The following is a 7,327-nucleotide window of genomic DNA, read 5'->3' on the forward strand; positions in this document are numbered from 1 at the left end:
GAGTACTGGACTGCAGCTAAGCCCCAGAGTGGGAGGTTTGCTCTCCACTCGGTAGGATTTTCAAATACTTAGGCGAGTACTGGACTGTAGCTAAGCCCCCGAGTGAGAGGTTTGTTCTCCACTCGGTAGGATTTCAAATACTTAGGCGAGTACTGGACTGCAGCTAAGCCCCCGAGTGGGAGGTTTGCTATCCACTCGGTAGGATTTTCAAATATTTAGGTGAAACGGATTCGCAGCTAAGCCCCCGAGTGAGAGGCTTGCTCGTCACTCGGTAGGAATTTTTTTTACAAACTTAGGCGAAACGGATTCGCAGCTAAGCCACCCACTGGGGGATTTCTCACATAAACAAAAGCAACAACAATCAATGGGAAAATTATAACACTTTTTCCTTTGATAAACAAACTACAGGAGTACTTTTTATTACATCTCACCCGAGTGATTACTTAAGTGTAAAAGGGGCGGAGCAGCTCCGCATTCCAAGCTCGTGGCTCATCAATCTGGCGACCGACATTGTAAAGATGGTATGCTCCATTGTGGAGAACTTTGGTGACGATGAAGGGGCCTTCCCAAGTAGGGGCGAGTTTATGTGGCTTCTGTTGATCCACTCGGAGGACCAAGTCTCCTTCTTGGAAGGCTCGACTCTTCACGTTTCTGGCATGGAATCGACGCAAGTCTTGTTGATAGATGATCGATCGGATCATGTCCATCTCTCTTTCTTCTTCTAAAAGGTCGACTGCGTCCTGTCGGGCTTGTTCTGCTTCATCTTCAGAGTAGAGCTCGACTCGGGGTGCATTGTGAAGCAGGTCACTCGGCAGAACTGCTTCGGCTCCATAGACCAAAAAGAATGGAGTTCGCGCAGTTGGCCGATTAGGAGTAGTCCTCAATCCCCAAATAACTGATGGCAGTTCGTCGACCCATGCGCGTGCCGCGTGTTTAAGATCACGCATCAATCGGGGTTTCAGTCCTTTGAGAATTAGGTCATTTGCTCTTTCTGCCTGTCCATTCGACTAGTGGTGAGCGACGGAAGCGTAGTTGACTCGCGCGCCTTGAGAAGCGCAAAAGGCTTTGAATTGGTCGGAATCAAAGTTTGACCCATTATCAGTGATGATGCTATGTGGAACTCCATATCTGAATATCAACTCTCTGATGAAGCTGATAGCAGTGCCAGCATCAAGATTCTTGATAGGCTTGGCTTTGATCCACTTAGTGAACTTGTCGACTGCCACCAGTACATGGGTGAAGCTACTCCTGCCAGTTCTCAGTGGTCCAACCATATCTAATCCCCAAACAGCGAAGGGCCAGACGATTGGAATGGTATTCAAGGCTGAGGCGGGCTTGTGCATCATATTGGAATAGAACTGACATCCTTCACACTTGTCGACTATCTCTTTCGCCATTTCATTTGCTCTGGGCCAGTAAAACCCCGCTCGGTATGCTTCAGCCACAATAGTCCGAGAGGACGCATGATGGCCACACGTCCCCGAGTGGATATCGTCGAGAATTAGCCGACCTTCTTCTGGCGTTATACATTTCTGACTGGCTCCAGTCACGCTTTCCCTGTACAACTGTCCCCTTATCACAGTAAAGGCCTTGGATCGACGGACGATCTGCCGAGCCTCTTCTTCGTTCTCTAGGAGTTCTTTCCTTAGGATATACGCGATGTACGGCACTGTCCATTCGGGAGTGATAACCAAAACTTCCATGATCAGGTCGACCACAGGTGGGACCTCAACTTCAGTCGGATCCGTGGCACTTTTAGGCTGCGGGGCTTCTTCGGTGAAAGGATCCTCTTGAACTAATGGCGTGTAGATGTGTTCCAAAAACACATCACTGGGAATGGCTTCTCTCTTGGAACCTATTTTTGCCAAATCGTCAGCTGCTTGATTTTTCAGTCGGGGTATATGATGAAGCTCTAACCCCTCGAATTTCTTCTCTAGCTTTCTCACTGCATTGCAGTAACCAGTCATGGCTGGGCTTCTGACGTCCCACTCCTTCATCACTTGGTTAACCACCAAATCAGAGTCGCCATAGACCATGAGGCGACGGACGCCGAGTGAAATGGCCATGCGCAACCCATACAAAAGCGCTTCGTATTCTGCTTCGTTATTGGAGGAATCAAAGTGAATCTGGAGCACATATCTGAGCTTATCTCCTCGGGGGGAAACCAACACTACCCCAGCACCGGATCCATTCAGCATCTTAGAACCATCAAAGAACATGGTCCAGTGCTCCGAGTGAACTTGAGTCGGCAGTTGATGTTCGGTCCACTCGGCGATGAAATTTGCTATTGCTTGGGACTTGATGGCTTTCTTTGCCTCAAATCTGATATCTAGGAAAAGGAGTTTAATCGCCCATTTTGCCACTCGACTGGTTGCATCTCTGTTGTACAAAATCTCTGACAATGGAGCGTCGCTGACGATTGTAATGGAATGGTCAGAGAAGTAATGAGCAACCTTCTTCGTGGTCATATAAATCCCATATACAAGCTTCTGATAATGAGGGTATCTTTGCTTTGATGGGGTCAAAAGTTCAGAAATATAATACACTGGGCGCTGAACTTTAAAGGCTTTTCCTTCTTCTTCCCGCTCGACCGTAAGTACTGTACTGACGACTTGTCCTGTGGCTGCAATGTAGAGCAGCAAAGGCTCTTTGCTGATCGGGGCAGCAAGCACCGGCTGGGTGGAAAGCAGGGTTTTTAGCTCTGCAAACGCTGCATCAGCTTCAGGAGTCCACTCGAACTTGTGTGACTTCTTCATCAGTCGGTAAGAGGCAATGCCTTTTCAACAAGACGAGAGATGAATCGAATGTGCACTTTCCGCCAGGAACTCTGAATGTGCACTTTGATGGATTAAGCTTGATATCATACCTCCTGAGGTTGGCAAATGTCTCTGCAAGATCAGTCAGCAGGTCAGAACCTTTCTGTGACTTGACCACGATATCATCCTCATGAACGTGGCTCCGGCATTCTTGATGCCGAATGGCATGGTGACATAACAGAAGCACCCGAATGGGGTGATGAAAGCTGTTTGGATCTCATCGGGTCCATACAGACGGATCTGATGGTAACCGGAATAAGCGCCTAAGAAAGACAAGCGCTCACATCCCGCAGTCGAGTCGACTATTTGGTCGATGCGGGGGAGAGGAAAATGATCTTTCGGGCAGGCCCGATTGATATGTTTGAAGTCAATGCACATGCGAAGTGACTTGTCCTTCTTGGGGACCATGACAACATTGGCGAGCCACTCGGAGTGGTAAATCTCTCGGATAAACTCTGCTGCTAAGAGCCGAGCCACCTCCTCGCCAATAGCTTTTCTTTTCTGGACGGCGGACCGTCGAAGATGTTCTTTAATAGGTTTCACTTTTGAGTCGACTCGTAGACGATGCTCAGCCAGCCCCCTGGGAACACCCAGCATGTCAGAAGGTTTCCATGCGAAGATGTCCCAGTTCTCACGGAGGAACTGGATGAGCGCTTCTTCCTATTTGGAGTCGAGCGTTGTAGAGATATGAGTCGGAGCAGCATTGGGGTCGGTCGGGTGAATGTGAATCGGTTTCGTCTCACCAGATGACTGAAACGCTGATTCTATAGCGGGCTTCTTGGCTCACAACAAATCACTCAGGTTTGCGGTTTTCTGGTATTCCTGCCACTCTTCCGCTGCCATCTGAGCATCAGCGATCTTTGAGCCTTTCTGAAAGCACTCTTCCGCCTTCTTCCGATTGCCAGTGATGGTGATCACACCTTTGGGGCCAGGCATCTTCAATTTGAGGTACACGTAACATGGTCGAGCCATAAAACGTGCATAAGCTGGCCTGCCCAAAATAGCGTGCTAGGCACTCTGGAAATCCACAACTTCAAATGTCAACTTTTCTTTGCGGTAATTTTTGGAATCACCGAAAACCACATCAAGAGCAATCTGACCGAGTAACGCAGCCTTCTTTCCAGGAATGACTCCATAGAAACTCATGTTGCTGGTACTGAGTCTGGACATCGGAATGCCCATCCCCTTCAATGTCTCTACGTACATAATGTTCAGGCTACTGCCACCATCCATCAAAACTTTAGTCAAACGAGTGCCTTCGACGACTGGGTCGACCACTAGAGCTTGCCTCCCAGGGGTGGCTATGTGTGTCGGGTGATCAGACTAGTCGAATGTGATGGCGGTTTGAGACCATTTCAGATAATTGGGTGTCTCCGGAGCAACCATATTCACTTCTCGGTTGATAACTTTCAATCGACTTTTGCTCTCAACGTCAGCAAAAATCACCAGAGTGGAATTGACCTGGGGATATCCATCATCACTATCCTCCTTGTCCTCAACTTTGTCCGACTCATTTTCCTTATCTTTGGGCTGTTTCACCTGGAATTGCTGGATCAAGAGCCGACACTGTCGAGTGGTATGTTTCGGGTAAATGAATTTACCCTCCTCATCTTTTTTCGTGTGGACGTGGCACGGCAAATCCATCACGTCATTTCCTTCCTTGTCTTTCACCTTCTTAGGGTTCCAAGACCCTTTAGGCTTCCCTTTAAACTTTCCTTGAGTCACGGCCAAGGCTTCTCCAGGAGCAGCTGGCTCAGCTTTCCGCTTCTACTTCCGACTAGAGTTCCCTCCTCTGGTTTCGTGGGCGACTGACTTGTGCTTGCCACTCCGGAGCCGATCCTCTTCTTCACCATTGGCATACTTGGTAGCTATCTCCATCATTTGACTCAGAGACATGTCTCTGGTTCGACCAAATTTCAGGTTTAGCTCTCTGTACTTAACGCCTTCCTTGAAGGCACAGACTGCCTGGTGATCAGATACATTCTCTACCGTGTGATGCAATGTGATCCATCTCTGGATGTAATCTCTCAAAGTCTCATTCGACTTCTGCACACAAGTTTGCAGCTCTGTCAGTCCTGCTGGTCGCTTGCAAGTTCCTTTAAACGTTCTGACAAACATTTGGGAAAGATCTTCCCAAGTGTAAATGCTGCTGGATGCTAACTGATTCAACCATGCTCTGGCCGAGCCCTCCAACATAAGAGGCAGATGTTTCATGGCCACCTCATCATTGCCGCCGCCAATCTGAACAGCCACTCGGTAGTCCTCAAGCCAAGTGTCAGGCTTGGACTCACCAGTGAATTTACTGACTCAAGTCGCCAACCTGAAGTTGGGAGGAATCACCGCGGCCCTGATGGCTCTGCTAAAACACTCTGGTCCTGAGACGTGCACTCTGCTGCTGGTGGGTACATCTCTGTCGTGACCCTCTCGGTGAGCTATGTTCCTGTCGACCAAACCTTGAACGATAATGGATCTCGCATCAAAGCCTGGTTCTTTGGGGTCGACTGGAATCCTTTGCCCAACACTGTGATGGCGTCTATCATCTTGTTGTCGAGGCGCGTACGATCCACCCCTTGGGGGAGGGGTGGGCACTCGACGTCGATCATCGCGATCGATTCGGTGATCATACTGCTCACTGTTCTTGTACTGATCATGCCGGTCTCCACGTCCCTCACGCCTCGGGGGCGATCTGGAGCTATGAGCCGACTGGACTGTATTTGCAACTACGGATTTGCTGTGAATCCTATTCCGCGACTGCGATATAGCTGAATTTGATCTCCTGCTGCCCTGAGTAAATCTCTGATCTGCAACAAGCCTCTGCCAACCTCTGACTGGGAAGGCTGAATGGACTCTGCTATACGGGCCGCAACTGCTAAATTCTGAATTGGAGTTTGATATACCTGAGTCGGTTGTGGAAAGAGTTGACGTCGACTGGAATCCGGTACCCGTTGCCGCGCACGCTCGTCGAGTGCTCGCTGAAGGTTCTCCAGTCGAGCGCGCTCAGCCAAGTTGGCCAAGCGCGCGTCCTCTAAGGCACGAGCCTCGGGAGTTTCTCCAACGATAGGAGTATGAAGCGCATCCATGTTCCGGCGGCAAAGTTCTTCCCTATGCAGCGAAGTGAGGGGCTCGGGGAGATACTCCTCATGGGCATGCGACGGATCGCCTCCGCCGTCGCCTCCGTCGGCGCCAGGAAAACCGGGAGGACCGCGTAGTCCGTCGACCATCAGGACCTCCGCCACTGGATCGCTGCTGTCGCACTCGGATGCAGTCTCTGCGGAGCCAGTCGACAGGTCGAACAAGCCGTAGAGAGATTCGTCGGGCTCGATTGTCGCGACTTGGGGGGTGGCCGATTGGTGAGCCACCGCGTGTCTCACCCACCACTGAAGCCTCGACCGACCGGAGCGTTTGCGCCGGCGGGAAACAGGGGGGAGGACGACACAAAGACCGACCTATACTGGGTCGACGGCTGCCGCAGGAGGACGCCGCGGACGCACGCGCGAAAGTGCGTCGCTCCACGAACTGGGAGCGCGTCGATGGCGAACGGAGCGTCCTGAAGCCAAGCAGAGTCGGCGGCGACGAACATGAGCGCGCCGAGACGGATCTCGCGGCCCTCAACCAAAACTCCGCCTGAAACCATGATGGAGATCGAAAAAAATTGCAACTTCTCCAGTAAGTCGCTAAGACACCTGCCCCACGATGGGCGCCAACTGTCGTGGTTCTAAGTCTGACAGTAGTGTAGGGGGGGGTAGGTATGGAGAGGCAAGATCCTAGCTATGGAGTAGTTGTATACGCGAGGGATTTACGAGTTCAGGCCCTTCTCGGAGGAAGTAACAGCCCTACGTATCGGAGCCCGGAGGCGGTCGACTGGATTATATGTGTATGAGTTACAGGGGTGCGAACCCTTTACACTGAGGGGGGTGGCTTATATAGAGTCCGCCAGACCCCTCCGGCCCTTAGTTATGCAGGGTTTAAGATACATTAAGATTGGGCGTTACTGGTAACGCTACACATAAAGTGCTATGATGACCATAAAAGCTACTTAATGACCGACTGTTTGCATGCAGAGTGACTTTAGATATCCTGGCTGTCGAGTGGTTGGCTTCATGGTCGAGTGGTTGGCTTCATTGTCGAGTGTCTTCGAGCCAGTCGAGTGGAACACTTCTGGGTCGATTGACAGGTGGTTTCTTCAAGAGATGTCCTTGGGTAGGGTAGTTTGGACAGGTCCATGGCCCTACCCTAGGTACATAGCTTCATCAGGTGCGGCTGCCCTCTCTCTACCTCTCTATCTATATATAGGGGAAGGAAGGAGGGGTGGCACCCCTAGGGTTTTCCCTGGGGGGGCGGCAGCCAGGGCAGATGGAATCTCCCCTAGGGTGACTTGCCCCCCAAGCCGGGTGGATGGAACCCTAGAGGGGCGCCCCCAACCCTCCTGGTTACGTGAGATGGGGTGAGGGAGGCGCTCAACCCCTTAGTGGGCTGGTTTGCCCCCTCTCCTTGGCCCATGCCCCCCCCCC

This window comes from Triticum dicoccoides, chromosome 5B (genome assembly GCF_002162155.2).
Source record: "Triticum dicoccoides isolate Atlit2015 ecotype Zavitan chromosome 5B, WEW_v2.0, whole genome shotgun sequence".
NCBI classification, from domain to species: Eukaryota; Viridiplantae; Streptophyta; class Magnoliopsida; order Poales; family Poaceae; genus Triticum; species Triticum dicoccoides.